The sequence below is a fragment of the Anser cygnoides genome, chromosome Z, assembly GCF_040182565.1.
Source record: "Anser cygnoides isolate HZ-2024a breed goose chromosome Z, Taihu_goose_T2T_genome, whole genome shotgun sequence".
NCBI classification, from domain to species: domain Eukaryota; kingdom Metazoa; phylum Chordata; class Aves; order Anseriformes; family Anatidae; genus Anser; species Anser cygnoides.
This window is the reverse complement of record NC_089912.1, coordinates 2,542,269-2,553,982: the sequence shown is the minus strand read 5'-3', so window position 1 is coordinate 2,553,982 and position 11,714 is coordinate 2,542,269. Positions and strand designations below refer to the sequence as shown.

General features: G+C 37.7%; 1 long non-coding RNA gene across 2 annotated transcripts in view; it reads right to left on the bottom strand.

The window, feature by feature from the left end:
• Nucleotides 1-217: 217 nt before the first annotated feature.
• The window catches only part of LOC125180169 (uncharacterized), a 28,898-nt gene continuing 17,401 nt past the window's right edge, over nucleotides 218-11,714 (bottom strand). For both annotated transcript variants that reach the window (XR_010827459.1, XR_010827458.1), the window contains 2 exons: nucleotides 7,496-7,750; nucleotides 218-349 (listed from right to left, as the gene is read on the bottom strand). This is a non-coding gene — a long non-coding RNA (uncharacterized lncRNA). The remainder of the gene's footprint in view (nucleotides 350-7,495; nucleotides 7,751-11,714) is intronic.

Here is an 11,714-nt window from a genome sequence, read left to right as displayed (position 1 = left end):
GAAGGTTAGGCATTTCAGTAAAGCTGAAAGACAGTTCTTTTTTGACTGACTGGTAATCTATTGTAATCAATGTTGAATTTGGTACAAGTAAAAGAAAAAAGGAATTAAGAGAGACAGCTTGAAAAAATTGCAGGCTCTAAATAAATAAATAAATAAATAAATAAAAATAAAACGCCAAAGAAACAGAGGATATTTAGAGGATATTTGAAAAGGGTATGCCTTCCACCACACTGAAAGTCTTCATTGGTGCTTTGTTCTGCTGGCAAGTAGCTGTTGGGATGAACGTGCACACATCTAACACGGTAATATTCTGGAGGGTTCTCACCCGGGCCTCTTCCATTTCCGTGCACTAATAAAACAGAGAGTTAATGTATTGAAACATATCAAAGAGCACTTCTCCAGAGCTCTGTGCCTATGCTGGCAACCAAGCTTCTGGCAAAACCTGTAACTCCCCAGAAGTAGTGTACCAGTGAGATCTTATGCCACAGTGGTTACACAGGACATTTCAATGTCCCCCTCAGTGATACAGGACAGGGGCACAGACAGATGTCCCAAAAGCAAAATTCTTTTTTTTTTTCTTCCAAAATTCAGAACCCAAACCCAGACAAATTTCACATTTTGCCTTTAGAACTACATCAGCCTGAGACAAATCCCAACTCCCAGCTCAACTAACCTTGGAAGAATCAAGCAGTATGTCTGTACTTGCAGGGGCAGCCTGTTTGATGTCTTTTAAGGAGTCATATGTTTTATATTATATACTGCAAGTTACAGAATAGCTGAAATAATTTATCATTTACTTTTAACTTTAAAATTAAGAAACATCTCATAAAGAAAATGTAAAGTTTTAATTTAACTTCTGTGTGACATAAAATTTGACTGTAGGATAATATTGTTAAACCAAATACACATTTGTACGTAAATATTATTTCACAAGCAGGTGGTTAAGACTAATGTTCATTTCAAAATTTTTCAGTATGCATATTTATAGAAATTTTCTGAATTGTAACATCTGTTAAAAATGGTGATGTTAAAATTATTTTAGGAATGGTAAACTTTTTAAGTGATGGATTAATTAAGGAAATCATTTTTTTTAAACTTGTTATCACTAAGTTTAAAAAATCTGAAACCCTTTTTAGCATATGTAAACTATGCGATGTTTTAGAAAGGTCCAGTAGCCATGTTCGTATGCCTATTGTCTGAATTACTTTTACTGTAAAATCTCAGATATGAACTGGGTTCTGAAATTATACTCCGAAATGTTGGAAAAGGGACAGTATTTTCTCATACTATTTTATGTCAATGTAGAAGTTGTTTAATTTGTAATGGGGTCAACACAGAGGTAGAACTTCCAAGAAGCTGCGAGTTTTCCATAATTAAAGTACTTTCCTTATCATCTAGATGGAAATCTTTAAAATTATTAGTTCTTTGTGTAACCTCATAGATTTGCCTAAAACTACCGTAATCAAGACAGATTGGTCGCCTTTGCAAATTCTGTTACGACATCAATTGATTATCTTCTGCAAAGTGATCGTCATCAGGTAATAGTAACCCAAAAATCTGAAAATAAAAAAGAATATAGCTTTCCACTCTTGCTTTTAGCTATTTCTTCAACCTGACAGTTGAAAGAAAATAAAGGTTCATTGATGACTGTCATTAGCCTAGGATGGCTAGATCTCAGTTTTATGACAAGTTTCAGAGAAGTCCCCCAAGAGAACTTCTATTTTCGCTAAGATGCAGAACCTGAAAAAATATCTTCTCACTCTTTTTATTTTCTATCCCTGCTCAGCATCTCTCTGAATCCCATGAGAATATCTCTGGTTTCTTCTGTCAAAATCTTGGGAATCTGCTCTTCTTCGCCTTTTTTTTGACTTCCTCACATGTAGGGTGCTATATAAGTGTAAAGTATGATTATTTCTTTAAGAGACATGAACAGAAGTTCCAGAAGATTGATTCTTTTAGAGCCATTCGTAAGAGTTTGGTGAGGATGAATTAAGTGCTTTTTTTAATCTCTAAAAGAAAACAACCACATAAATAAGGAAGTGATTCCCACATCACTCAGCTTCCACAAATGCTTCCAATAGTGAAATATTAATATATATATGTTTCTTATGATTTAACCAAATCTAACAAAAACAGGGAGTTAACAGTAGTATCAAAGATAAATTCTATATTTCAATTTTCGTATCAACATTCAGACAACATGAGAAGCAGCTTGCAGCTGGTAATCCAGAAACTGGGACTGATATCCTACTACAGAATATGCTGGTGCCCAGCTACTCAAAACCTATCAACAAGCCAATCACATTCAGAATCTGGTATATTCCTGAGAGCATCCCTGATCATGGAACTTCCTTGGTACAGAGAAAAGAAAAAAAGAATTAAACCATGCTGAAAGCGCTGCATTTTAAAGAGGCATAAAACCACAGATGTGCTAACACTTTTCTGAAAAAGTACTTTTAGGTGTATGCTTATACTATTTTGTGAATTAGAGCACAAGCACAAAACTGGATAATGAACTGTTCTCAGTGCTGAGGAGAGGCATAGGAGTGCAGCAGCAAAAGCAAAGTTGTATTTCATCTGCACGCAGAAATGATGATCAAATTAAGAGACAATATCTTTCATGGCTCTGTTATTCAATAAAAATAACACAAAAGTTACCAGAAAAGTTTTCTGACCAACTGTCGTCTTAAACTTCATGTCTATTCCTCTTTCCCAGATTTATCTATTTCATTTAGATATTTTAGGTTTTCTTTGGGTCAAAAAAATAAAAATAAAAAACAAAACAAGTAAAAAAACAAATAAAAATAATAAAAATAAAAATAAAAAACGCACCATGTGCTGACACCCTACAAGATATTTGACAGCAACTTGACAGTAACTTGACAGCAAGTTGAATATGAGCCAGCAGTGTGCCCTGGCAGCCAGGAAAGCCAACTGTATCCTGGGGTGCATCAAGCACGGCATCGCCAGTCGGTCGAGGGAGGTGATTGTCCCTCTCTACTCTGCGCTGGTGCGGCCTCACCTCGAGTACTGTGTGCAGTTCTGGGCACCACAGTACAAGAAGGACATTAAACTGTTGGAGAGTGTCCAGAGGTGAAGGGCCTAGAGGGGAAGACGTATGAGGAGCGGCTGAGGTCACTTGGCCTGTTCGGCCTGGAGAAGAGAAGGCTGAGGGGGGACCTCATCGCGGTCTACAACTTCCTCGCGAAGGGGAGTGGAGAGGCAGGTGACCTATTCACTGCAAAAAACAGTGATAGGACCCACGGGAATGGTGTTAACCTGAGGCAGGGGAAGTTTAGGCTGGACATCAGGAAGAGGTTCTTCACCGAGAGGGTGGTCACACACTGGAACAGGCTCCCCAGGGACGTAGTCACTGCACCAAGCCTGTTTGAATTTAAAAAGAGATTGGACTGTGTGCTTAGTCACATGGTCTAAACTTTGGGCAGACCTGTGCGGTGCCAAGAGTTGGACTAGATGATCCTCATGGGTCCCTTCCAACTCGGGATATTCTATGGTTCTATGATTCTATGATTCTATGATATTGTATTTTTGACTTTCAAAAATTCCTGTGCCAGACCCCACTTTAATTGACACTGGTATAAGTCATGGCTAAGAATTGATTGATTAACAGTTGTGTTGAATAGGAGGAACAGAGTACTCAGGATCAAATTCATCAGCATTAGAACTTTTAGCAGCCACCTATTTTTTCATCATGTGTTTGACAGTTCAGTGGCAAAATCATTAAGAAATGTGTGGAAGGACTGGGACTGATAAGGTACATTTAAAACCAACCAGTTTATTTGCTTTAATTTAATTGTTATTGCCCTTTTCACAAGTTAGCTGTGAAATATTAAAATAGTATAAAAGTTTAAGTAAATGCCAGCATCAAAGGAATCCCAGACCTGTGACTGACACAAGATACTTTCCTTGCGTGACTTTCACTTCGCAAACAGCAGAGAGAAGAAAACCTCTTGAGAACACTGGCAAGTCTTATAACTCAGAACAGCCGTCAGGATTCTCCAATTTAAACTGGAACAAGATCAGCAGTAAATTAGGAGAGGAGCAAAGGTGGTTTACAGCTATCTCATTCCCACCCTGAGCCTTGCTGAATTCTAGTCAGTTGCAGCCTGCTGCTGATTTTGATCTTTTTTCCTTATTGCTCTATTTTTAAAGTAATTTGCAGCCAGTTGGCAGGGAATGCCAATGGATATAAAGTCCCGTTCCCGCATTTTTTTCTCCTCTGCCAGGAGTAGGACAACTTCTGCACCACAGCAAAGACTGAAACAGGCAAAATCACCCGGGCTGAAACAAAAAGCCTGCATGCCTAGCACCACACAGTGCATCTTAGCTTTGTCAACGCTGTATATTACTAGGCTGAGCCTATGCAGTGGCTTATGATGTCATGTGTGTCCTGTGATTAGGAACAGAGCAAAAAGCAGGATTGTCATGCTAGTTCTTGACATGAATAATTTTTTTAATTTTTTTTTTACCAGCTGAAATTTAAAGTTCCGTTATGTGTTTCCTTAATTGTCTTTGGGCTGGGAAAACCTGTGCATTAGCAACCTACTAATAGCCAAAAATATGTTATAACCAAGATTAAGTTGTACATGTCTATTCAAAATTAATTACACATCAACAGTTTTTTGTTGTTGTTGTTGTTGTTGTTGTTATTGTTGTTGGGTTTTTTGTTGTTGTTATTGTTGGTTGTGGTATGGTTTTTTTTGGAGTGAATGAACATTAGCTTTAAGTTGGAAGAGAATGTCAGCTCACTATTTTGTTAAACCACTCTCCCTGTTCTCCATTTCTCAGTTTAGTATCTTAACTGTCACTGTTTGCTTCAGTTGGTTTTGCTGCATAGTCCCATCTGCCGGGGCTGGGACATTATTTGCAAGGGGAACCCCTAGGACCCAATACTGGGACATATGCTTGTGCAGATGTAAGCTCTGTGGCTCGTCCTGATGTCAGGAGAGAAGATCTGTGAACAAGCCCACGGCAAAGCTGGTATAAAGTTTGAGAAAAACAATCAGATTTAACCACCCCCTGTTTACTCCTAAAGCAAAAAAATGCCATTTTCTAGATTCTGTATTTTTTACTGTAATCTTTACAAGTGATCTTTCTGTTCTCACTAAGTGAAAAGATTAAAAAAATACAAGGTTATATGGGGAGGGGAGGTGAATCATATAGAGCCTTTCATGTATGTTATGCCCCAGGTGTGTAATACAAAATGCTTTGTGGAGCAAGCACTTCAGATTTGGATTTCAGTATGAAGGCTGTGCGTGCATACTTTACTGAGGGTTTTAAACTCCACATTTCAAAGGAAAATTATTTAAAGCTTGGGAATACAGTAGCATGTTAGCCTAAGGTTTAAAGAACTGCCACTCCACATCAGTAGATGGAGATTTGGCCTTTGGTCAAAGACTGACTTGTAAATAACCTATTCTTCTATTATTATTTTTAAACTGTTTCTGTGACTTTTATGTACGTTTCCAGAGGGGATGATCAGTTAGGGTTCCCGTTTTTTAAGAAGCCTCCGTCAGGACATTTACTGACAGTGAACACCAGGGTATTTCAGATTTGAGAAGTTGTCTGGAGGCACTGGCTGACCTGATCCCTTAATCCATTTTGGAGGACTATATTCGGCTAACACGCCATTTATTTTATGTATTCTCTCTGCTAGATTTACTTTTATGTGGGTTTCTTTTGTTCAGATCCCCTGCCTTACTCTGACAGAAACCAGTCAAGTTTTGATCAGTACAAAATCAGGACATATTGAATCCTTTCACGCCTGAAATATGGTATCTCTGCTTAAACTGAATGTATGATTCATTCATGGTTGATCTAGAATTTTATTGGACCTTGGGCAAGCACTGCCTCTGCTCCATGCAGTCGGACAAATGCCTGTCTGCCGGTCCCATTAAAACCAGGCCTTTGCAGTCTTTCCCATTACTGGCCTGAATAAAGCATGAGGGCCACACAACAGCAATAATTCTTGCTTGTATTTAATATGAGAATATATCAGTGAATATCAAATCTCAGGAAATTTTTTATTTATTATTATGCAGTAGTCTTATGTAAGAGTTTTGCCTCATGACAGACTTAAGTTCAGGTAGCTGAAAATATAGTATGCAAGACCAGCTTTAACAAATATTAATTAAAGTACCAATAGGAACCTGCCAGTTGCATATATGTATCATTGGAAAACAAGTTTACTTTTAAATATGGTGTTAACATAGCTAACTCAGTTTATTGCAGCATTGCTGCATACACTCTCCACTTTCCCTCTGCAAATCCTGTGCCATATTTGTTAACAGAAGTGGTATTATTTGGGGTTTATAATGTTGTTACTGAGGTGGTATTTGGCCAGAGGTATGTATAAATAGGCAATTTGCTATTATGTATTGCAAGGAAAAGACCATGTGTTTGTTCAGTACCTGACTGAGTTCCAGAGGCTGCACCATGAATGGTCTTATCAACATTTAACATCACTGCCTCAGACTGAAAGCAGAAAAACACCAAACCTTGAGAATGAAATGAGTACTTGGAAAAGGAGAATAGGGATTTGTAAACTGAACTGAGGATTTACTGTTTTTCTATTACTCTTCCTTTTCCAAGTATAAACTGTGCCCCCCACCTAGTCCACCAAAAGACAGCCCATCGCTATATGCATGTAATTCCTACTAATTTTGACAGAAGCTGTATAGGTGAAAATAGCAAAGAGTGGAGCTCCACAACAAGAAACTGGCATTAAGGGCTCTATAGCTGTATCAGGAGTTGTTCACTGTCCAAGTTGTTCACTGTCCATCATACCTGAAATAGCCACAACTGTTTCAACCACTGTTTACTGCTCCACCAGCAGCTAATCTTCATGGGCAAGTGTTTTACACATGTCATTCAGAAAAAGAAAAAAAAAAAGAAGAAAACAAACAAACAAACAAAAAAAAAAAACAGGCAGAAACAGTCTGCTACTGACAATGAACAAAATTTGCCCAGTTGCTGTGGGAGGCCCCCAGTGCAACAATGGTAGTTATATACTCATATGTAAGTAGATAGATGGGAATTACAGGCTTCATCATAAAGCATTGTTACGTGGTAGCTGCACAGTGAATGCTGTTAGAGCTAAGTATTTCCAGGTGGGATATTTATATGTGTGGTAAGAAACTCTCTTGTTGTCTTTTAGACTCCTTGTGGTCTTTTTCAAGCTACAGAGGCCCATATAAAAAACAAAATTAGGATGTCATTTCATATAGCTATTTTAGATTTAACAAAGGCTAATGGATTAAAGTTCCAAGTGGTTGTAATCTGTCCTAATTAGTTCCTCAGTGTACAGATTTGTCTGGTCTAGCACATGGGAGAGCATTGAGGACCTTCCTTATGAATATGCTCCTCCAGTAATCTGTGCCTACAGGGAAGATATTTAATCACATCCACACCTGAGGTACTTTCTTAACAACTCTGCCCAAACTGTCCATGCTTTGTTAAAAAATAGAACACCTACTGTTCATGGAAGGTCTCATCTTCAGTAGCTCTGATGGTTGGTGTCACCTAGGCAGGTGTGGAAGAGCAATTGGCTGTTCAGCGTCTTCAGGCTTTGTACTGCAGCAGTTATGGCCTTCTCTTGAGTTGCATTTAAGTGGCAGCAGAGAGAAAGTCCCTTGTCTTCCTCTGCCACCATTCTCCCTGAAGGGTGCTGAACATCTTTTCTTCTGTGATGTTTCTGTTGTGAGATACTTAGACCTTGCTGTCTGATTTCCTATCATGGACAAAACAAGCAACAGATTTGGGTGAATATGACTCCAGCAGTTGTTTTGCTCCCAATTACTGTGGTATTCAGATGATACGTGGTCATTTATATATGTGTGTTCATGCAGTATCTCTGTGAAGTAAAAGTGTTTTGCTATTCCTAAATCATAGATGAAGAAATGAAAGACAGATTAGCTGAGAGATTTACCAGCAGGTTATACACAGAGGCTGTAGCAGTTCCAGGAACAGAATACAAGGAGTATGTTAATATTATAACCATTGAGCTATCCTAACCTAGCCAGGTCAAAGCTGGAAACTAGATCTGAATGCACTGTAAAATGGCCAAAATTCAATATAACACATAAATTTGGACTATAACTAGTACAGTTTCTGGTTTATTTCTCTGAAAATGGATCCCACCAAAGAAGCCCTCATGTTTTATGTTATCATTTGTATATTAGGATGTCTGTTTTAAAATCTTCATCTATCTCAGTGCATACTTATATAATTCTTAAATATCACTTTATTTATCAAGTTGTTTTTTCAGTGATGGAATGAAATTATATAATTGTGCAACACAGAACTATTATGAAAGTAGCAGTATGATGGGGACTTGATGACATTTTAATGCTAGTATGTGGTACAAGGTTGGGTTGCCTTCTTGTTATGGGACCAAGACAATGGACAATGTAGGAGTCTGAAACATGGACACAAAACTGACCAGGGAAGAAAAGATCCTAAATGCTGCAATAGCCTTTGAAAATATGACCAAGAACTACATTCTGTGTATCACAGAGAACTGAGCTTGGCAAACAGCACAGGGAAACACTACTTCTAGCTTTTGAAACTCAGTTCACTTGCTTAGACTCCAGAATGTACTACTGGGACCATCTCTTATCTTAAGCCAACAAGTACAGTACGGATAACACAGACATTGCAATAAGAACCTTCCCTCTGCCATGGGTTATCACACCCCTAACAGCATGGCAGGGGCAAGCGTGGTTGCTCCCCATCCCAGCTCATGCACCGCCCAGGTGAAGCCACAGTGAGAGACATGGATGGCACAGAGAAACAAACAATCACTCCCTGCCACCTCCAAAAGAAACAAAACATCATCCCTCCTCAGTGTGACACTACAGTAGTCAGCTGGAAAGAACATCAGAAGTCATATAACCAAACCTAGAGAACAAGTTATAGATTACTTATTTTCATCTCTGTCTAAACATATTTCTTCTTTGCTGTCAAGCACATAGCTGTATCAATTTGGAGAGAGAAAAAGCTCTTCTTGAATATACAATAGCCTTGGAAAAGCCCTCTGAAAATAAATTATAGAAGCAACTAAATATTAATTTCATTTTGAAAAATTTAGGCCCACTTTTTAATATGTAGTGTTTACCACAGCAGATGTTTTACTATCACAGCAACATATAAAAGGAACATTAATAAATTTGCTAAAACCCAGAGAAAAAAAAAAAAAAAAACCATAATATGGCAGGAGCTTCAGGAGCTTTCTTGAAGTAATCCTGCTTTTGCATTCACCTTGCAGAGGTGCTGAAACCCAATGTCAAGGGACTCATGTATGTGAAAACATGTTGTCAGGAATAGGAATGCTAACACTCAGTACCCAGGCTTTCTGTATCACTCTTAGGTGGTCAAGAGCTGCACCACAGCAAAATAAACAGGAGAAGATCTCCTAGATCTCTATATTTTACCATTTTTTGCAAGCTGACAGCTCTCCTCAAGCTCCCTGTCTTGGGTCAGTGCTGCAGCACCTGAAGCTCTTTCATGTCCATTGCCGCCAGATCAAGTCTACATATGCCTGCGAGGATCCATGTAGAAATACATTCATTATTAGAGGCTGGTGTAAGACTTGAATGCAAGACTTAATATAGTCCTTCCAAAATGTTTGGTATCTTTAATTATACCCCTGACTCCTCCAGATATGCATATAAATGTCTAATCCTTTTTAAATCCTATTACTTTCTTGTCCTCCAAGAGTCTCTGTGAAAAGGAGTTTCACAGTTTCTCTAAACCTTATATGAAAGATTATTTTCACTCATCACTCTTGAGTTTTCCACCTTTTGGTTTCATTGAATGCCTCCTCACACTTTCCTGATGCACTAGGAAGAGTGGAGTGCACAGATCTGTATGCTCTAAAGCATTTGTTGTCTTGTAGACTTGCAGAGTGTCTCTCTGCATGCATCTCCTGCCTAAGGTAAATAAGCCTAACCATTTCTGCACTTCAAAAAAAATTATTTTTTCCAAACTGACATGTAATTCCACAATATCCTTTTTAGGATCAACTGAACATGACCATACTACTACCCGTATCAGAAAGGTGAAGGAATTTAATAATAAATAAACTCCCACACAGCAGCTGACACAAGGTAGGTGCACCCAGAGGATATAACCAATTCACCTTTGGTAAATTCATTTATTTGCTATAGCTCAGACACCTTCAGTGTCCAGATATCCTGTTACTTAGGGTCTGCAGAGTTCAATAGCAAGGACATAACAACCAGTAGTGAAATTGCTGTTTCTGATATGTAATCTGGGTTTTACTCTAGCAGCCCTTCTGTAGTCTGGATTTTAATTTTATCCTGTACCAACTTCAACTAAGAGTAACTCTAATTAGTCTGATTTTTTTAAATGGTATTACAATAGACCTGGTAAGACCAGGCCATTAGATCTCAGTGGAGACACCATGGGGTATAACAGGTTAGAAGTATTGCCCTGCTCTCTTCCTTCATGACCGACATAGCTGTTACAGAGGAGTTAGGTCATTGCCTTGTTGTTTCCAGTCAATCATCCCTGTCTCTCTATTCATAATATGCTGCAGGCAAACTTTTTATGTTGTCCACGCATTTTGTTTTTATAGCATCAGGTTCTACATTATCAGAGTCAGTAAGTAAAACCACATGTAATAATAATAATAATAATAATAATGGCTTCTAAAAGGAGGTGGGAAATATGGTATGTGAGAATAATAATTTTTCACCATATGTGTAACTAATCGGAAGCTAATGTGACAAAATTTTGTATCCCTGAAGAGAAACACAGATAACAATGAGGAGGTCATAGTTCTCCCCTTTATTCAAAGAGTTGCTAAGAGATTGTGACCTGTAACATTCATATTAGTTGGCTTTATTTAATTTAATATTTCCTTTTCTAATGTGTAGGTTATAATCTTGCATATGAACCTTAATATCATAATACGCTGGACAAAGATTCCTTGACAAAATAGATTTTTCTATTATTTCTGAATGACTTAGGAATTTTATGCTTTGATCTGTTTCTGAAATTCAGTATAATTTATGAAGTTACCAAGAATTTAAAATCCTAGTTACCATGATCTGTCAATAAAAAATTGTATTATGAATTATTACTTAAGTTTTAGACATCTGCAATATATATTAGTACCTGACTATCACTATTTTTTAAGTAGAGGTAACAGCTTTGCATATAAAATACTAAAATTAAAAACACAATCAAGTACACTAGTGTTTACATCACTTTAAACTTTTGGATTCGTGTGTGTGACTGAATTGGACATTCCTCCTTTTTATGTTGTATTGAATTGTACTTTAAATTGCAGAATTAAATGCTCAAAGCAGAAACCTTGTCAGTTGCAATGTCACCAAATCAAATGCTGTAAAGATGAAGTAGCCCTGCTGTTATTTCTGTCAAAGCCTTCTGGCTATACTTCACATTTGGTGCCTTTATTTGTTCCTCTATTTCTATTTTGCTAAATAAAATGTTGAAGCAACAGCATACACTGTGAAACAGACTGTAAATATAAGCAGCAAATGTAGACAGAGGTTGAACATATGAAAGAAATGCCACATAATTTGGAATTCTCCCCAATTTGGCAAATAAAAGAAGTAACAATTTCCAAAGAAGTACGTGAATGTGTATATCGAAACTAAACTAGTGCTGTTTGGCATGTGGGCTATAACAGAGTTATAAAGCAAGGT